The 19,027-nt window shown below is 44.8% G+C and overlaps 1 protein-coding gene across 1 annotated transcript in view; it reads left to right on the top strand.

The window, feature by feature from the left end:
* The window catches only part of LOC311188230 (class I histocompatibility antigen, Gogo-OKO alpha chain-like), a gene marked incomplete at both ends in the record, with an annotated part of 867,329 nt that overhangs the window by 194,136 nt on the left and 654,166 nt on the right, over positions 1-19,027 (top strand). The window lies entirely within an intron of this gene.

The following is a 19,027-nucleotide window of genomic DNA, read 5'->3' as shown; positions in this document are numbered from 1 at the left end:
GAGAACCCCTTGAAGTCTGGGAACCACAATTACAGACATACTTTTGTAGTACACATAGCAAACACACCTGAGGTGTGAAGTGTTACAGAAATAGCCAACAGAAATGAAAACTCTAGCGCACACAGACACAACCCTGCCTGCATTAGCACACAGGAAAACACATGCACACATGCACACACACAGAGCACAGTGGTGCAAAGACTGCATAGGGACAGTGTAGCCAAGCTACCCGCTTAGATATATGTGCAGGAATCTTCACAGGAGGCTGGTGCAGAGGGCCACAAAACACAAAGGCAGGAGGCTGGCAGCCACCTAGATTTGTTACCGGATGTATAGATAAAATTGAAAAATTTATGTGAAGAACATTTAAAACCATGACACATGATGCGAATATTTGTGAATGGAATTACCTGAAGACAGAATTGGCACATTTGATCTCTGCCTTATGGCAGCTGCTCTTGGACACAGGATTTCACATCTTTGGAGCATTTGCTGGTGCAAGCAACCTGTTTAAAGTGCTGTTGAGGGCCCTGAGGTGGGATTTGGTGTGTGTGCTGCTGAATGACACAAGCTAGATAACAGCTGGCACCTCAGCTTGTGGGCCTTACCCTCTGCCTGGGTAGGGAACCCTGACAGGAGAACTATTGAGGGTCCAAAGAAAATTAAAGAGTAGGTATTAAAGGCCTCCCAGGAGGCACAGGGGTTAAGTCTCAGTGCTTTGAAGCTCCCCACTCTGTTTCTCTCTTTTAAAAACATTTATTTTTATTTATTTATGCATGCAAGAATAGGAATGTAGGCCAGAGGGGTGTGTGTGTGTGTGTGTGTGTGTGTGTGTGTGTGTGTGTGTGTGAGAGAGAGAGAGAGAGAGAGTGAGAGAGAGAGAGAGAGGATTCACCAGAGACATAGTGGGGAGCAGAACAGGCATATCTACTGAAATACACTGCTGAGGGGAGCAGCAGGCAGGACAGGAGAGTTCTGCTGGGCCATGTGGGTCACCTCCCTGGCTGGGGAGCGAACTCATGCTGCAGTGGCTGGTGATAGTTTGATACTGCTGAGACTTAACCCCTGTGCCACCAGGGAGGCCCTAAATAAAATAAAGCTTTAAAAAAAAAAAGACTAGATATTAAGGGGGAGCCAAAAAAGTTAGTGCTCTCAACAATCAGGCTAGCGTCATAGAAGAGTGGTATTTGAGGTGACCTTGAACAGTGGGTGGGATACCACAGAATCAGATGTGGAAGACGACTATGAGAAAGAGAATGGAGCCACAAAGGCCTTGAGCTGGAAAAATACAGGATATATTTGGGGAATCACAAGAAAAACAATTTCACAGTAGGCTTCCCGTAAGGGAGCAGTGGGAAGTAACAATGGCTGGAAGGGAGTCAGGCACAGTAGGGAGCGTTTAGATAGCCCAGGAAGCCGGCCTTGACTGTGGCCTGTGCAGCTCGAGGGTTGTGAGATGCTGTAAAAAGAGGGCAATTCAAGCTGGGAACTGAGTTGGCTGTGGTGTGTGCCCTAGATGGGGAGACACTGAAGCAGGGACAGGAGGCTGCTGGATATATTCACGTGGAAGGTAACAAGGTCCTGAAATGGGCCTTGGCAGAGGGAAGCAAGAAGAGGGCAGCTACAAGAGACATTCCTAGCAAAAAACCACCAAAATTTGCCAAAATGGAGATTGTGGGAGTCAGTGGGCAGGGAGCGTGGGGGAGCTGATGGCAAGGCATGAAGGGATCAAAGTTGATTCCAGGATCTTGAAATGCAACTGGTTCAGATCGCTACACCAGATAGTTATGCCCGATTCACATGACAAATGCACACATGACCTATCTGCTGAGAGGCCGTGTCATACATCTGTGTCCTGCAGAGAAACCGGCACGGTGCCGTGATTTAGCTGTTGTTCAGTGATCTTGATGAGCGAAAGAGGAAAATGCAGAACTATAAGTGTACATACAGTATTTCCACATTGTCTGGGTCATTCCAAGCTTTTTTTTTTTTTTTTTAAAGATTTATTTATTTATGCATATAAGAGCTGGGGTGCTGGGGGTGAGAGGATTCACCAGAGGCAGAGTGGGGAACAGAACAGCTAGATTTGCTGAAATACACTGCTGAGGGGAGTAGTGGGCGAAACAGGAGAGGTCTGCCTCTCCATGTGGGTTTCTCCCTGGCCAGCAGGGGCTGTGGATTGCTTCATAGTGCAGTGCTTAACCCCTTGCGCCACCAGGGAGGCCCCCACTCTAAGCTTTTAAGACACTCTTTTTTTTAACCCTCATGTAGACATTTACAACATCTTAAGAAAAACTGGACAATTCTTACACAAGGAGGACCTAAGGGTATTTCTCAAACCAGGATGTGTAGTTATGCAGATTGGGCCAAAATAGATACACTGTTGTTTATGCAGTTGCTTCCTGAGCCCACACTTAGCTTTATTTTACAACCACTAGTCCTGTCTAAACTCAGGGGACCCCTTCAGTATTACATCTTCTTGCTGACATGAAACACACCTTCTCCACAAACACACACACCTTTCCCACACCTGCCTTTCATGCCTGGTATGACCCTAAGGTCTGCACTCAAGCGCAGGTAGCCTGCAGACTATCTACACCCTTATTCTAAGACAACTTGTACCCGACACACAGATCAACATAAATACGTAATGCTTATTTGTGTGGATGGGACCAAACGCTCACGCAGATAGAGCCGGGGGTGGGGAGATAGTGATGATGGAATAAAACTGCTTGGTGGGGGACAGGGGGAGGCATCCAAGGTCAGGAATGATTAGCTTGTTTATAATGGAAAATTTCTCCAGGGTAGGGGAGGGGAAATGAAGGGGGAATGTCAGGATCTTGTTTCACCGCTACCTCCCACATCTGGAATCTGGGCCTCCAGCTGGACCTAGTTATCCTTACTGTCCTTTTGGCAGAAAAAGACCTTTCTTTGTGGCAAGACCAGAGTAGGACAAAGAAAAGAATCTGGGCTGTTCGTCATTTCTTGTCAACCAACGCTGCCCCCCAAGTCCCCTCTGACTCCCCCCACCTCTGTTCCTGCCATTCTCAGAGACCTAGAGCTCTGCCCCATGCCCTCTCTACCATAAGGAAGCAAGGGAAAAGTTGAGAGTGAATCATTAAGCCAGTAAGGGCATGTCAGAGTTGGGGGGGAGTGACCCTTAACTGGGGAATGAGTTAAGACCAGAAAGGGCCAGGGGCTGAGGTCCCAACTGGACTGGTTCTCACTGCCCTGATCCTGGGCAAAGGCCTCAACCCCTCCTCATTTCCTACCCATCTCCCTAAGCTCACCATGTTCCTTCATTCCCTTGGTTGACCGGTCATCTTTTTGTTTTTAGTTGAATATATTTTAGTAGCAAACTTAGAAACAGCACAGAAGACATGTCAAGACAGCACAGTATTTTTATTTTATTTTATTTTTTAAAGATTTATTTTATTTATGTATCCAAGAACTGGTGTATAGGCTAGAGGTGTTTGGGGCAGTGTGAGAGGATTCACCAGAGTGGGGAGCAGAACAAGCAGATTGACTGAAATACACTGCTGAGGAGAGCTGGGGGCGCGACAGGAGAGGTCTGCTATGCCATGTGGGTAGCTTCCTGGGTGGGCTGCCGATAGCTTCATTATGCTGAAACTAAACCCCTTGCACCACCAGGGAGGCCCAACACAGTATTTTTAAAAACATATGTTATATGTTGGTCCACTGAGTTAGAAAAATTTAGTGAATGGATGGACTCCTCTGCACGATAAAATATTACAAGCACCATTTGTTGCCATCAATAAGAAATTTACTTGTTTTTTTAAAAAAATGCTGACACTGTCCAGAAAAACTTAATAGGTTTATTTGCAATTGTTATTAAGTTGAACTGCTGACACTTGTTCACTAAAATGTTTTGACTTGCATTCAATGCTTTATATCCCTGCATTCACACTAAACATTCACACACTAATGAAAATGGAAAAACTGCCCATATCCAATTTCTGTTCCCTATTTTTCCACTTGCAGTCATATACTTAGGCACCTTTTGACCACATGGAAAAAAAAAATCTAGCCTTCAGAACTACCAGCAACAGGAAGAAGAGAATTTTTTTTTTTTTTGAGAATGAAATGTTTTCCATCACAGTGGATTCTTAAGCATGTTCTGCACGTACAGGACATTCTGGCTGACTGTCTTCTCGAATAATTGTTTCATGTTTGCATGGGTAGCACACAAGTTGGTGTCTTCAAAAAGGCTAACCAGATAAGCCTCACTTGCCTCCTGCAAAGCACCAATAGTTGTTCTCTGGAAGCACAGATGTGTTTTGAAGTCCTGAGCAATTTTGTGTACAATATGCTTGAAGGAAAGTTTGCAAAACAGAAGTTTAGTGGATTTCAGATAACATCTAATTACACAGAGGGCGGCAACATGGGGCCTCTAACAGTGAGGCTTCTTTGCCCCTCCTGCAGAGCACGCTGTCTTGCAAGTGGCTTTTGCAGCCAGTTGCTTCCTTGGTACTTAACCACCCCCATATTTGCAGACAGTCTGCTTTGTAGGAGCCATAGCAAAGAGATCTTCCCTCTTTTTTTAAAAAAATTATTTATTATTTTTTATATAAATTTTATTTTTATATTCCCCATACAATTGCAACCCCCTTATTTTGACCCCAATCCCTCTCCTCCCTGCTCCCCACCCCCCATAGAGTGTCTCTGGTTCATAGTTGTTTGTTGATTTTGATATTTTCTTTCTTATAGTTATTCTTTTTCCTGGTCCCTTATTTACGTTTTCTAGATTCCTGCTATGAGTGAGACCATCTGGTATTTTTCTTTTTCTTTCTGGCTTATTTCGCTGAGCATGATCCCTTCCAGCGCCATCCATGTTGCTGCAAATTGCATGTGTTTTTCTTTTTTGAATGCTGAGTAATATTCCCTGGTGTATATGTACCACATCTTCTTGATCCAGTCATCTATTTTTGGGCATTTGGGTTGTTTCCAAAGCTTAGCTATTGATGTTTCTGTGTCCTTTGGGTAAATACCTAGGAGTGGAATTGCTGGATCATATGGAAGCTCTATGTTTAGTAGGGACCTTCCCTCTTACCTCCTCCCCCTTCCACTGGGACTCAGAAAACTAGAATCCACAAGGGCGGCTGCTGTGGACCTAATTGTGACCTGTTATTGTGACCTCCCACTAACCTCTTTTTCAGTCCCTTCTTCATTTTCTCCATGACCATCATCATTTTATGTGTTTGTTTACTTTTTGGTGTCTCTTCCACTGGAAATAATGTCCAGGAGTACACAGGGTCACATTTGCCCTTTTCCTCATATCTCTGCGGTATCTCCAGTACTTGGCCTTTCTTCTTTTTTTTCTTTTTTTTATTTTTTAAAGATTTATTTATTTTTGCCTACAAGAACTGGGGTACAGGCCAGAGGTGTGGGGAGTGAGAGGATTCACTAGAGACAGAGTAGGGAGCAGAACAGGCAGATTGACTGAAATACACTGCTGAGGGGAGCAGCGGGCAAAGCAGGAGAGGTCTGCTGCGCCATGTGGGTAGCTCCCTGGTAGGGGATCAAACTCGTGCTGCAGTGACTGTGGATAGCTTCAGAGGTTGTGTCTTAATGCCTTACGCCACCAGGGAGGCCCTTGGCCTTTCCTCTAGTAAGGGCTTGATATGTATTCCCAAACCCATCTCCTTTGAGAAGCTAACCTTACTTTCAGAAGTGTTTGTTTATACAGCCCCTCCAGGGCCCCATATTTCTGCTTCAAAGAGGAAGCTCTGTGTGTGTGTGTGTGTGTGTGTGTGTGTGCGCGTGCGTGCGATCTGTGCTCAGGGTGATCTGCCATTGAATCAGGAATAGCTGAGCAGGATGATGGCAAAGCCCTGGTCCTCACCCTGACATGAGAGCAAGTCAGCCTCTGGCAGGAGTACTGCGCATGGCTGCTCTGACAGGGAAGAGGCAGGAGGGACAGGGATAGGGAGACATATTCAAAAGTGGGAGCTCCTTAGAGAGGCAAGCAGGGATGGAAGCAGGGAGGCCACTGTGTCAGGGAGTGGAAACCTAAATTGCTCAGCTGCACTTGGCATTTAGTAGATGCTCAGTAACTATTGACTTGAGGTGGGTTTCAGGTAGAAAGGGAACATGGGGTAGCAAAAAGAGCAGTTTATTATGTAGGGGTATTAGAGGAAATGGAGCTTAGTTATTTATTGATTTTGAAAAATGCATTTAATGTTCTCTTTCAATCAACTGTTATTTTAGTCTGTTTTCTGGATCTAAATGGCATATAGGATGAGATGAGATAGCAGTCACCAAGCCCCGATATGCACTTGGCTAGATTACCCAACTATGGGAAGCAGTACTGTAGAAGAGGCATGTTTAACTGGTTATATCAGAACGTGATTTTTCGTACAATGAGGTCCATCTAAGTCTGCAGGAGCAGTGTGCCCTGTGGTCTGTGTCCCTGGGGAGGCCTGCTTGTTCCTCGCCTGCGTGGGGACCTCTGTGGCCGTTTGCCGTGGTGCCATGGCATCCTCCAGCCAGCTCAGCCCCTCTTGAGGTGCACTGCTGTGCTGGCAGGGTGGAGGCCTCTGTGGGAACCACCCTTTCTGCCCCGCAGGGGCCACTAGCAAGTCTCTGCCCACCAGCCCCACCCCACTGGCCCACCAATCAAACCCAGGGCACTGACAGTGACAGTGAATCCACGTTAAAATGGAGTTTGTTCTTTGGTCTATTGAGTAAACTGAAAGGATAAGAAAATAAAATTGATTTGGACTGTCTGGGCACAAGGAGAGGCCACTTCTGCTCGTCAGAGCTGGCCATCCGAGCCGGTGCTGTCCTCCTCCGGGGTCGGGGCTGGCTAGTTGGTCTTCCCCTCTGCGGCCTCCTCCTCCTGCACAGATTGGGAGCAGCCAGCTCCCAGGTCCGGGCAGTCTGGTTGTAGCCCAGGCCCGATGCCTCGGAGCGGCTGTACAGGTTCCACTCAGGATGCCTGAGGAAGTGGGCTGGCTTTGAAGGATTGAGAGAAATGCAGGGCTGGCAGTGGCGGAGAAGGCAGCATCCACTGTGGATGGAGGGCTGTGGCCAGAGTATGGGCTCTCCAGAGAGCCGAGGCCACTTTCTGGACCCTTCTGGGCTCTGTTAGGAGACCCCATCACCACACCACCCTCATCCTCCAGACCAGCCCCTTCCCAACAGCCAAGGGAGCAAGTTCTGGCAAGTAGGCCACTGTCCTGGGTAGGTGGGTTTAAATTCCAACCCTGAAACTTGCTATGTGTTTGAAGGGATAGGTTGCCCCATGTTAAGCTACTTTGGCATGTGGATTATTTTGTGTTGAAGGCATTCAAGACCCAGAGGACTCGACCGCCTGAAAGACTTTAGATAGGGGACCTGACCTGAAAAGCAAGTTAGTACCAGAGACGACTTTTTCTTTTGAGTTAAAGTATATCGACAGACATCAGTTTGGTTCCAGGCGTACAGCAAAATGATTCAACATTCATTTACATTGCGAAATGACAGCGATAATTTTTATCTGAAAGACTTATCTGCATGGCAGGACAAACACGCGATTACTGAACACCTGCTCTTTTCATTGTCCTGAGATCACCCCCTCTCCTCTGAAGCCCCTGGCCCAATCCCATTCCTTAGCTCAGGGTGGACACACACGCAATTGCCACTCTTGCATTTAAGATACAATTTCTTTTTCTCTTTTCATCTCTCTTCCCCTCTGTCTCTGGCTCAGGCAGGCTTTGTAGATTTTCCTTTCTGCAGAGAACAGAGATTTCTGCATTCCTAGTTCTTATTCAGCCAAAGCAAGTGCTCTGAAACACCCGTCCCCTGGCCCCATGTACACACATTCTAGCTGGAACAATTCTTGCCAGAGGCGTGGCAGCAGGGTGCGGGAAGTAGGTTCTTGGCAGTAAGTTAGTAAATGACCCCCAAAGACTTTCATCTGGGACTCAGGAGGGCTGAGGTCAGGCCATGAAATTTTCCCCTGACGCAAAAGGAAGGTGAGGGAGCCTGGGGCGCCAGGTAGGGTCACAGCAGGTGGCAGGGTCACCATCCGAGGTGGGATCCCCTGCTCAGGGAGGCAGCTCAGTCCTGCTCAGCCACCTCAGCCGAATCTCCCAGGCTGCTGAGAGTGGGGAGCTGGACAAAGGACCCAGAAGCCTTGTTCTTGTGCCAACCCTGATTTCCTCTGATCCAGTGTTGTAGCTCCTCCCTCTGGTCTCAGCTTGCTTCTTACTAGATTGTAACTTCACGAGAGCAAGACTTTATCCATCTTGTACATGCTCTATTTCCAGTGCCTAGAACTGAGCCTCTCAATCAATACAGGCTGCCTGAAAAAGGCTGAAAATGCAGGGCTCTTTAGTTTACTAATGTGCCAAAGTTCTTTGGGAAGCAGTCTATAACTTTCTTTTTTTTTCTTTTTATTTTTGTGTAGAAGAATGGGTATAGGCCAGAGGTGCGGGGCTGAGAGCAATCACCAGAGACAGCGTGGGGAGCAGAACAGGTGGATCTACTGAAATACACTGCTGAGGGGAGCAGCTGGTGAGACAGGAGAGGTCTGCTGTGCCATGTGGGTTAGCTCCCTGGCCAGGGATTGAACTTAGGCAATAATAGCTTATATCTTTCTGAGGATTACTTCCATACCAACATTTGAAAATAAGGTTGAGAGGGGGCCTCTCTGGTGGCACAGGGGTTAAAGTTGTTAAAGTTAGCACTATCAAGCTATCATCTGAATTCGATCCCTGGCCAGGAAGCTACCCACATGGCACAGCAGACCTCGCCTGTCTCGCCCACTGCTCCCCTCAAAAGTATATTTCAGTGGATCTGCCTGTTCTGCTCCCCACTCTGTCTCTGGTAAATCCTCTCACCCCCTGCACCTTGGGCCTATGCCCCTGTTCTTGTGTACATAAATAAATAAAATAAATCTTTTTTTTTTGAAAGAGAAAATATGTTTGAGAGTTAATTCAAGTTTCAAAATCATGGGGCGTGGGGAAAGTGTAGCAAAAAGAGTATTTCCCATTGACCCCACCTTTTCAGACACCCTCTATCTACTGGATGAGTTGACCTGTGATGTCAAGTGTTCAGATGAAAGGATTTCTGATGGTTCTCTGTCCTCCGCAACCCCATGATTCAGCAGGGTCCCCCATGCATACATGAAAGTTAGATGTGCTTTTTTCCAAATTCCAAAGCAGCTGCCAAAGGCCCTTGCTCTGAAGGTTGGGAGGAGCTCAGGCCCCTCCCCAGAGGCCTACTGGGGTAGGAAGGGTGCTCCCCTGGCTGGCCTCCATCTCCCAGCCTGCAGAGTGGGGATCGCGTGTTAGGATACAGCTTGACCAGCTGCCAGGGGTGAGCCCTGAGGCAGTTTTCTGGGAAGGGTAAATGCCCAGTGTGACTCAGAACCAAGTTAGGGAAAAAATAAGCTCATTTCATCTCTGGCACCCTCCTGCCTGGCTGGTTTTAACCATGAGCTCATGAAAGAGGAAGCTGGCTGGGTTGGCAGTAGCCCTGCTTTCCCTGGTATTTTCTCTCCTTGACCTCACAGATTCCCTAGAGTGTCTGGGCTGCGTGCTGCTGTCATCCTGGCTTGAGGAGGTCCTGGCCCTTTTGTGACACTCTCCCTTCCCAGACGATTGATGAGCTTTTCCCCAGGTTGGAAATTCCACTCAGCGCAGAAGGGGGTTGCTCACAAGGGGAGGCTGAAATTATTGCAAGCCTTGGTTTTTGCTCTCCTTCATAGTGGAGCTGAGCCATTTGGGTTTGCTCCTGCAATCACTGCAGCTCAGGAACAGCACACGCAGTGCTAATTGAACAGCTGGAATTAAGGGGTTGCATGGGAGGAAGGCTTCACCAGTGCAGGAGAGGAACAAATTTCCCAGCAATGAGCTACTCCTGGGGTTGCAGTATCCTTGTGGAAAATACTTACTTTTTCTCTTTAAAGATTTATTTATTTATTTATGGGGTTCTTGTATGAGAACCCCAGAGGTGTGGGGGATGAGAGGATTCACTAGAGACAGAGTGGGGAACAGAACAGGCAGATGCACTGAAATACACTGCTGAGGGGAGCAGTGGGTGAGTCAGGAGAGGTCTGCTGAGCCATGTGGGTTTCCTTCCTGGCCAGGGATCGAACTCGTGTTTCAGTGGCTCGGATAGCTTCATAGGCTGTGTCTTAACCCCATGCGCCACCAGGGAGGCCCCGACCTACTTACTTTTGACATTCAGAACAAACCATGACCAGAAAGGTACATTTTATTTCAACAGAAATGCTAACAAGGATGGATCCCAAAGAACTATCTGAATGCTTCTCCTCTGATCCATCTTCTGTATTTTCCCCAGAGTTTTCTTGTAAGAGATCGACTTGACCAAGCCAGTGCCTGCTAAGTCACTTCAGTCACTCCAAACTCTCTTGTGTGACCTTCATTGGCCTCCCCACCAGGATCCAGGCAATTTCACACACTTTCATCATCTCTGTTCTGTCCTTTTTTTTTTTTAAAGAGTTATTTTTTATTTATACAAGTGCTGGGGTACAGGCCAGATGCGCAGGAGGGTGAGAGGATTCACCAGAGACAGAGAGGGGAACAGAACAGGCAGACTGATGAAACATACTGCTGAGGGGAGCAGCGGGCAAGACAGGAGAGGTCTGCCGCACCATGTGGGATTCTTGCCGGCCAGCCAGGATCGAACCTGCACTGCAGAGTCTGCGGACAGCTTCACCGTGTGGCGCTCAACTGCCTGCACCACCAGGGAGGCCCCATCCCTGTTCTTTTCCTGTATGCTGAAAAGTTTGTGCTTTTTCCCATATGAGTCAAACTCTTACTCATTGGACCTCTCACATGTTTCCTCTCCTTTCCTCTCTTTCTCCTGGGAAATCCCCACTCCTGACTCTCTCGTGCAGAAATTGTCCGTCAACTTTGTACATAAATCTCTTGAGGCATCAAACACGGTATATTATGGTCATTTGTCTATTGCTCCTTCAGATTGCCTGGAGGTGCACAGAACACGGTGATGCATCCATTTTGATGCCAGGGGCCTGTGGTCCAGGCCTGCAAAAATAATTAAATTGTTAGCATTTAAAGAAAATTATTAAGAAATGTATAACCTGATGTTTGAACCCAGCCCCATGGGTTATACTTATCATCTCTCTGATTCCTACCCTTTCATGTACAATTTGGTCGTACTCGGTGTATTGAAGTATAACTTATACGCAATAAAATTCATCTTTTTCAGCACCACAGTTGGATGATTTTTTTAAAAGATTTATTTATTTATACATACAAGAACTGGGGTACAGGTCAGAAGCACGGGAGGATGAGAGGATTCACCAGAAATAGAGCGAGGAGCAGAAGAGGCAGACGGACCGAAAACACTGCTGAGGGGAGTAGCGGGTGAGACAGGAGAGGTCTGCTGTGTCATGTGGGTATCTCCCTGGTCAGCTGGGAATAGAACCAGCACTATAGAGCTGCGGACAGCTTCATAGCGCTGTGCTCAACCCGTTGCGCCACTGGGGAGGCCCAGTTGGATGAGTTTTGACAAACTCATAGAACTGTGTCATTGCCACCAAAATCATGATGTAGAATCTCTCCATTGACCCCCAAATTCCCTCATGTCCCTTTGTAGTCAATATCCTATCTCAACATCTAGCTAATAGTAACCACGGATCTGACTTCTGCTGCTGTAGTTTCACCTCTTCTAGAATGTCATATAGATGAAAGCATGGTAGGCACTTTTTAGTGTCTGGATTGCAAAATATATTATTTCTGCGATCTTCCCATTATCCTGATGAAACAGTAATTCTTTCTCTTTTTTTGCATAGAAGAGCTGGGGTACAGGCTAGAGGTACAGGGGTGAGAGGATTTATCAGAGACAGAGTAGGGAGCAGAACAGGCAGACTGACTGAAATACACTGCTGAGGGGAGCAGCAGGTGAGTTAGGAGAGGTCTGCTGCTCCATGTGGGTTAGCTTCCTGGCCAGAGAGTGAACTCAGGCCATAGTGGTGATAGCGCTGAGACTTAACCCCTAGGCCACCAGGGAGGCCCGAAGAAATTCTTTCTTTTGAGTTCTGAATAATATTCTGCTATAAATATACTACACTTGCCTTGCTCACATTTGTGTGATGGACATTTGTGTTTTTTCTTATTTTGCCTATTAAAAATAAAGCTGCTATGAACATTCATATACCACTCAGCTGGTGTATATGTGTTCTTATTTCTCTTGATAAAATACCTAGTAGTAGTATAACTTGGTAGATATATGTGTGTGTGTGCGTGTATATATATATACACACACATATATATATATATATATATATACATATATATATAATCTTTGTTAGGAATTGTCATGCTGTTTTCCAAAGTAGTTACCATCTTACATTCTGATAGGACCATTTTAAAGAGATTGCATCAAATGTCCCTGTTGTAAATTTCTGCATCAAATCTACTAAGTCATAATGTTTTCTTTGCCAGAAAACAGGTTGTCACTAGGTTACCTCCAGGGACAGGGATGGGCTGGAATGCAGATATCTCTGCACCGAGTAATCGGCCCCTGGAAGAACTGATAACCTCATCCAGACTGCCCCTGGGGCTCAGTGTCTCTCTATCTACTGCTCTCCCCACTCTTAGTTTTTCTGCTGGTTCTGCACTAGTATCTAGTAACAGAACCAACACAGCCTGAGCACGTACAATGTTGAACAAGAATCAGTTTATTAAGCCATCACTCCCCTACTATTGGTAATTGTATCCTCATTTTACAGGCAGCTCACTTTCTCAAGAGTACAAATCAGAAAGTAGTAAGACTTAGCTGCGAACACTCATTCAAAGCCTGGGGCATGACATATTGACCAAAGAGTAGCCCCTGAACAGTCCACCTGGGTTTAATTTCACGCTCTTGTTCCTCTAATTTGCATGGTAAGCCTATGAGAAGACAGTCATTATAATATCCGTTTTACAGGTAAGGAGACAGCACAGAGGCTTTCTACAGTGGGGAGAGACTTGGAAGCAGTATCCAGGAAGTTTGGTTCCAGAGATAGCTAGCAACTTCTATGCTTTCTTGCATCTCAAGCATTGTTATTTGGCTTGCTACCCTAGTTCTCAGTGTCACTGGGGTTTTACAGTGCTCTGACATTTGCATTCTTATTTGTGTCTTATTTTCAAACCCTAAGTGGCTAGGCATACATGCCGCAAGATAGAATCTTGTCAGGCCTGCTCACCTCTGGCCATACTACTGGCTTCTTGCCAGTCCTTGGGAACTCTCACTGAGGAAAGGAACCTAATCTAGCAGGTGAAGTCAGGGAGGTAAAGTCAACTACAGGTGACCCATGACTAAGGAATCTCCTTTAGTACATTTCCAGGAGGACGTGGTGTAACCATAGACACTTTAAGGTCTTAAAGTCACTTCAAAAGATCATTTGTTTTACCAAACAGATTTTGAGTTCTTGCAGGTGAGAGATTAAATCACTGAACCCACTGTCAGGGCTTGGCACTGTACCTGACATATATCAGGTACTGTATAGACTTTGGTTGAATGATGAATGAATGAATGAATGAATGAATAAAGAGGCCCAGATCCTCTTTTTTTTTTAATTTTTTTTTTAATTTAAAGCATTTTTTTTTATAAATTTTATTGTTATATTCCCCATACAATTGCAGCCCCCCATTCTGACCCCAATCCCTCCCCTCCCGCCCCCGCCCCCCTAAAAGTGTCTCTGGTTCATAGTTTTTTGTTGATTTTGATTTTCACTTTCTTATAGTTATTCATTTTCCTGGTCCCTTATTTAAGTTTTCTAGATTCCTGCTATGAGTGAGACCATCCGGTATTTTTCTTTTTCTTTTTGGCTTATTTCGCTGAGCATGATCCCTTCCAGCGCCATCCATGTTGCAGCAAATTGCATGTGTTTATCTTTTTTGAATGCTGAGTAATATTCCATGGTATATATGTACCACATCTTCTTGATCCAGTCATCTATTTTTGGGCATTTGGGTTGTTTCCAAAGCTTAGCTATTGTAAATAGTGCTGCTATAAACATAGGGGTGCAGGTGTTCTTTGGAATTGATGTTTCTGTGTCCTTTGGGTAAATACCTAGGAGTGGAATTGCTGGATCATATGGAAGCTCTATGTTTAGTAGGTCCAGAAATCTCCACACAGCTTTCCACAGTGGTTGGACCAGTTTGCACTCCCACCAACAGTGCAGAAGAGTTCCTTTTTCTCCACACCCTCGCCAACATTTGTTGTTGCTAGTTTTTTTAATATGTGCCATTCTCACTGGTGTAAGATGGTATCTCATGGTAGTTTTGATTTGCATTTCCCTGATGACAAGTGATGTTGAACATTTTTTCATATGCCTGTTGGCCATTTGCATTTCCTCTTCAGAGAAGTTTCTTTTAAGCTCTTCTGAGGCCCAGATCCTCTTAATTTAGTTTTGTGCTGTCCAATATGGTGGATAGTGCCCAACACACGTGGCTATTGAAATTCTAATTAAGATTTGATAAATGTAAAATTAAGTTTCTTATTTGCATCAGCTACATTTAAAGTGCACAATACCACATGTGACTGGTGGTTACCATATTGGAAAGCACAGATATAAAATATTTCCTTCATCACAGAAAGTTCGATGGAATAGTACTGGCCTGGATGATGGATGGGGTTAGGGAAGGAAAAGAGCTGTGTTGGGAAGACATTTACTGTTGGTTGATTTATTTTTTTTATTCCTACACTTGGCTGTCTCTGGACCAAAACTGATTTGCAGGCAGAGAAAGCTACTGAAAATTTCATGACATTTAGATTTATTTATTTAGAATTTAAAAAAATTTTACATCATAATTCATTTTTAAACAATATTTGCTGCCCCCCACTCCCTCAGGTGTAGTCCCCATAGAGTTCCCTTCTCCAATGCACCCATGCACCATCACCACAGTCCCCTGTGCTCCTCCCTCCCTCTCTCTGATCCCTCTCCCTCCTCCTCCCCTGCAGGATGTCTCTGATTTATAATTGTCTATTTTTGCTTTGTTGTGTTTCGCACTGTTATTATTTTTTTTACACCGATGTCTTATTTGGTTCTCCTGTATACCTGCTATAAGTGAAACCATCTGACATTTTTCTTTTTCCTTTTGACTTATTTCACTGAGCATAATTCCTTCTAGCTCCATCCACATTGCTGCGAATAGCACAAGTTTATCTTTCTTGATTGCTGAATAATATTCCATTGCGTAAGTATACCACATCTTCTTGTTATGTTTTAATTTGCTTTAAATACTTTTAAAATAGTTAAGATCTGTCCTCTCATTAGATTATATCACATATCACCCAATAAGAGATCTAGAAACCACTTCTCTAGAAATCTATTATTGAAAAAGAGAAACATATCTCTAATCATGTTCATCACCCACACTTCTGCAAAAAGGAAGACAGGAAGTTAAAGGGGGAACTAAGACTCTGAGCTCCCTGTGTCACAAGCCACATGGAAGTAACGTTCTAGGGTGCTTAGCACTCATGAGTTCATCTAGCCCTGGAGGACACAGAAGGGCAGTGAGGATGAGTGGCTGGAGGTCATAGACTTGTGAAATGATGGGGACTTGTCCACGTACTCATATCATAAGTATATCATAAAATATGTTCCAGTTGAGAGCAATGGAAGGCAGAAAGATGGATGAAATATGGGCCTCAAAAGAACACAAAACCATCAACTGAAAAATTATGCTTTACAGAGTTTATTGTAGCATTATTTACAATAGCTAGGACATGGGACCAGCCTGAGTGCCCACTGACAGAAGTTTGGATCAAGAAAATATGGTATATTCACACAATGTAGTACTGTTCAGTGATAAAGAAAAAATGTTGTCAATTATAGCAAAATGCAAGTAGTTGGAGAAAATTAAATATAGTAAAGAAAGTCAGAATGACAAAAACAAATATTGAACATTTACATAGCAGATGATTTGACAAAGCAAAATACTTATAAAAACTAGCGAACACCAATAGATGAAGTGAAGTTTCCAAGGCTAAGAGGGAAGAGGGAGAAAGGAAATTCAAAGAGCTATAAGGGATGGTGGTGGGAAAAAATATCAGTAAAAAAATATTGGACCTCACGGGCCTCCCCGGTGGCGCAGCGGTTGAGCGCTGGGTTGCGAAGCTGCTCGCAGCCTCTGCAGTGCCATTTTGATCCCCGGCTGCTCCCCGGCCACCAGGCGAGGGTCCCATATGGTGTGCAGACCTCTCCTGCTGCCCGCTGCTCCCCTCAGCAGTGTACTTCATCGGTCTGCCTGTTCTGCTTTCCGCTCTGGCTCTGGTGAATTCTCTCACCCTCCCACGCTTCTGACTGTACCCAGTGCTTGTATTAAAAAAAAAAAATTGGACCTCAGAAAGGATAACTTAGTTAAGGAAAAATAAGAGTCATGTACATAATAAATATATAATTATAGTAACTATAATTATAGCTGCACCTTTATATATGTTTATATATACATATATGTATTTATTATGTATTTACACACATATAATAACATAACTAGCCTTTTGTTTGGTATATTAGAACTTAACAATTACTTTTGCTTATATGAAAATCCATCAAATCACCCTTATCAATGTCAGAAAATATTGATACAGAAAGCAAAAACTTTAGAAATTCAGAGGAGAGTGAGATCTCTGTGGGATGGGGCAATGGGAAAGTTTCGGTTGAGGCAGAGATCAAACAGGAATACCAGGCAGTGTCACATATGACTCTTGGCTTCCCACCAGAAACCCACTAGACCCTCCATTGCATGAAGTTTTTAATGAGAAACTTGTAGATTCATTTTCCTTTGTAGAAGATAAAAATGTTAACTAAGGGGCCTCCCTGGTGGCACAGGGCATTAAGCCACAGCACTGTGCAGCTGTCCACAGCTACTGCAGCACGCGTTCAATCCCAGGCCATGGAGCTACCCACATGGTGCAGCAGACCTCTCCTGACTCGCCCGCTGCTCCCCTCAGCAGCATATTTCAGTGGATCTGCCTGTTCTGCTCCCCACTCTGTCTCTGGTGAATTTTTTCACCCCCCCATCTCTGGCCTGTACCACAGCTCTTGTATGCATAAATAAATAAATCTTAAAAAAATAAAATGCATGTCATTTATAAAAAAAAATGTTGACTAAGTATTTAGTGGTCTATGTTTTTTCTCTGGGCTTCCACCCAAATCAAAAACTGATTTAAAAATCCTCCCACATATTTTATAGTAATTCTAGAATTGCAGAGTAACTTGGACACTTTAGAAGTAATGTGGTTTGAGTTGTCTTTATTTAATCACCCAGCAATGAGCCTCCAGTGTTATATCTCAAGTACTTTTCTTAACACTCATGCTTATATAATGTCAGCTCTGCCCATAACTCCGGCAGCACAAAACACCTAAAAATCCAGACCTGCGTTCTGACGGGGCTTGCCTGGGTTCTCTGGACATGATCATAGCCAGTTCCCTGCCAGGAGTGATTTATAAATGTCTTTCTAGAGCTCTGTGTTCTTTGACTCAGCCACCTTTAATTTTTTTAAAGCTTCCACTTCTGTTTCTTAGCATTTGGATATCTTTGGTTTAAAGTCACAGAAACTAATTTGGCAAATTTGAATTGAAAAATTAGCAGTGGGGAGGGATATTGAATAGTTCATAGAATCAAAGGAAGGTTAGAGAACCAGACTCAGGAAACACAAGAACTAGAGCAGCTCAAGGGGATTCAGCAGCAGGAATCAGGCCTGGCCTTGCTACCTGCTGGAATAAATGAGTAAAAACTAATTTTTTAAAAGGATTTATTTATTTATGCATACAAGAACTGAGGTAGAGGCCAGAGGTGTGGGAGGTGAGAAGATTCACCAGAGAGAGAGAGTGGGGAGCAGAACAGGCAGAATGACTGAAATGCACTGCTGAGGAGAGCAGCGGGAGAGACAGGAGAGGTCTGCTGTGCCATGGGGGTATCTCCCTGGCTGGCGATCGAACTCGTGCTGCAGTGGCTGCGGATAGCTTCATAGGTTGCATCTTAACCCCGTGCGCCACCAGGGAGGCCCATGAGAACTATTTTTTTCCATCAAGTTCCCATTCATGTTCATCTTTCAAGGTTCCAGCAGAGAAGGTCTGATTAGTCTGGTATAGATGGTGGTCAGGGGAGAAAGGATACCTTAGCCCACAGATCATCGGAATTGCACAGCTGATTCCCCCAGGACTTCAATGACTTATCAGAAGAGAGAGAATGAATGCCAAACATCAGACTCCAGAAAACTAACTAGAATCCCATTTTCTCTTCCTCGCTTCTGTTTCCTACCTTTCTAATTATCCATATAGGAATGGCCAATATATCTTTCCAGATTGTGGCAAAGTTATATAAAATAAATCCACCTATACTGGATTTTTTTCTCCAAAGGGATTAATAGTTGGGGAAGTTTGACTTTACCCCTCAGCCATTGGGTAAACGGATTAGAGGAGATAATGTAGGCAAGATACCATTAACCAAAAAATCAGGAGGCAATTAATTAGCAAAATAATTTCATTTTGCATCAAAGAATTGCAATCTGTGGAGCACAGATTCAGGTATAAATCCAAACAGTGTCTTGAGGAAGAAGAAAAAGTAGGTGTTTGCAATGGAAAGAAAAGAGGAAGATGAGGTAAAGTGGTTAAAAACAAAGATGAGGGGCCTCCCTGGTGGCACAGGCGGTTGAGCGCCGCACTGTGAAGCCGTCCGCAGCCTCTGCAGCGTGGGTTCAATGATGGCTGGTGAGAATCCCACATGGCAAAGCAGACCTCTCCTGTCTTGCCCACTGCTCCCCTCAGCAGTGTATTTCTTCAGTCTGCCTGTTCGGCACCCCGCTCTGTCTCTGGTGAATCCTCTCACCCTCCTGCACATCTGGCCTGTAACCCGGTTTTTGTATAAATAAATAAATCTTTAAAAAAAAAATAAAGATGAGGTAAGTGATCTCCCTGGTGGCACAAGGGGTTAAGTCTCAGCACTGTGAAGCTATCCGCAGCCTCTGCAGCATGAGTTTGATCCCCGGCCAGGGACGTGACCCACATGGCACAGCAGACCTCTCCTGTCTCACCCGCTGC

This window comes from Talpa europaea (assembly GCF_964194135.1).
Source record: "Talpa europaea genome assembly, chromosome: 2".
NCBI classification, from domain to species: Eukaryota; Metazoa; Chordata; class Mammalia; order Eulipotyphla; family Talpidae; genus Talpa; species Talpa europaea.
This window is presented reverse-complemented; position numbering and strand designations above follow the sequence as displayed.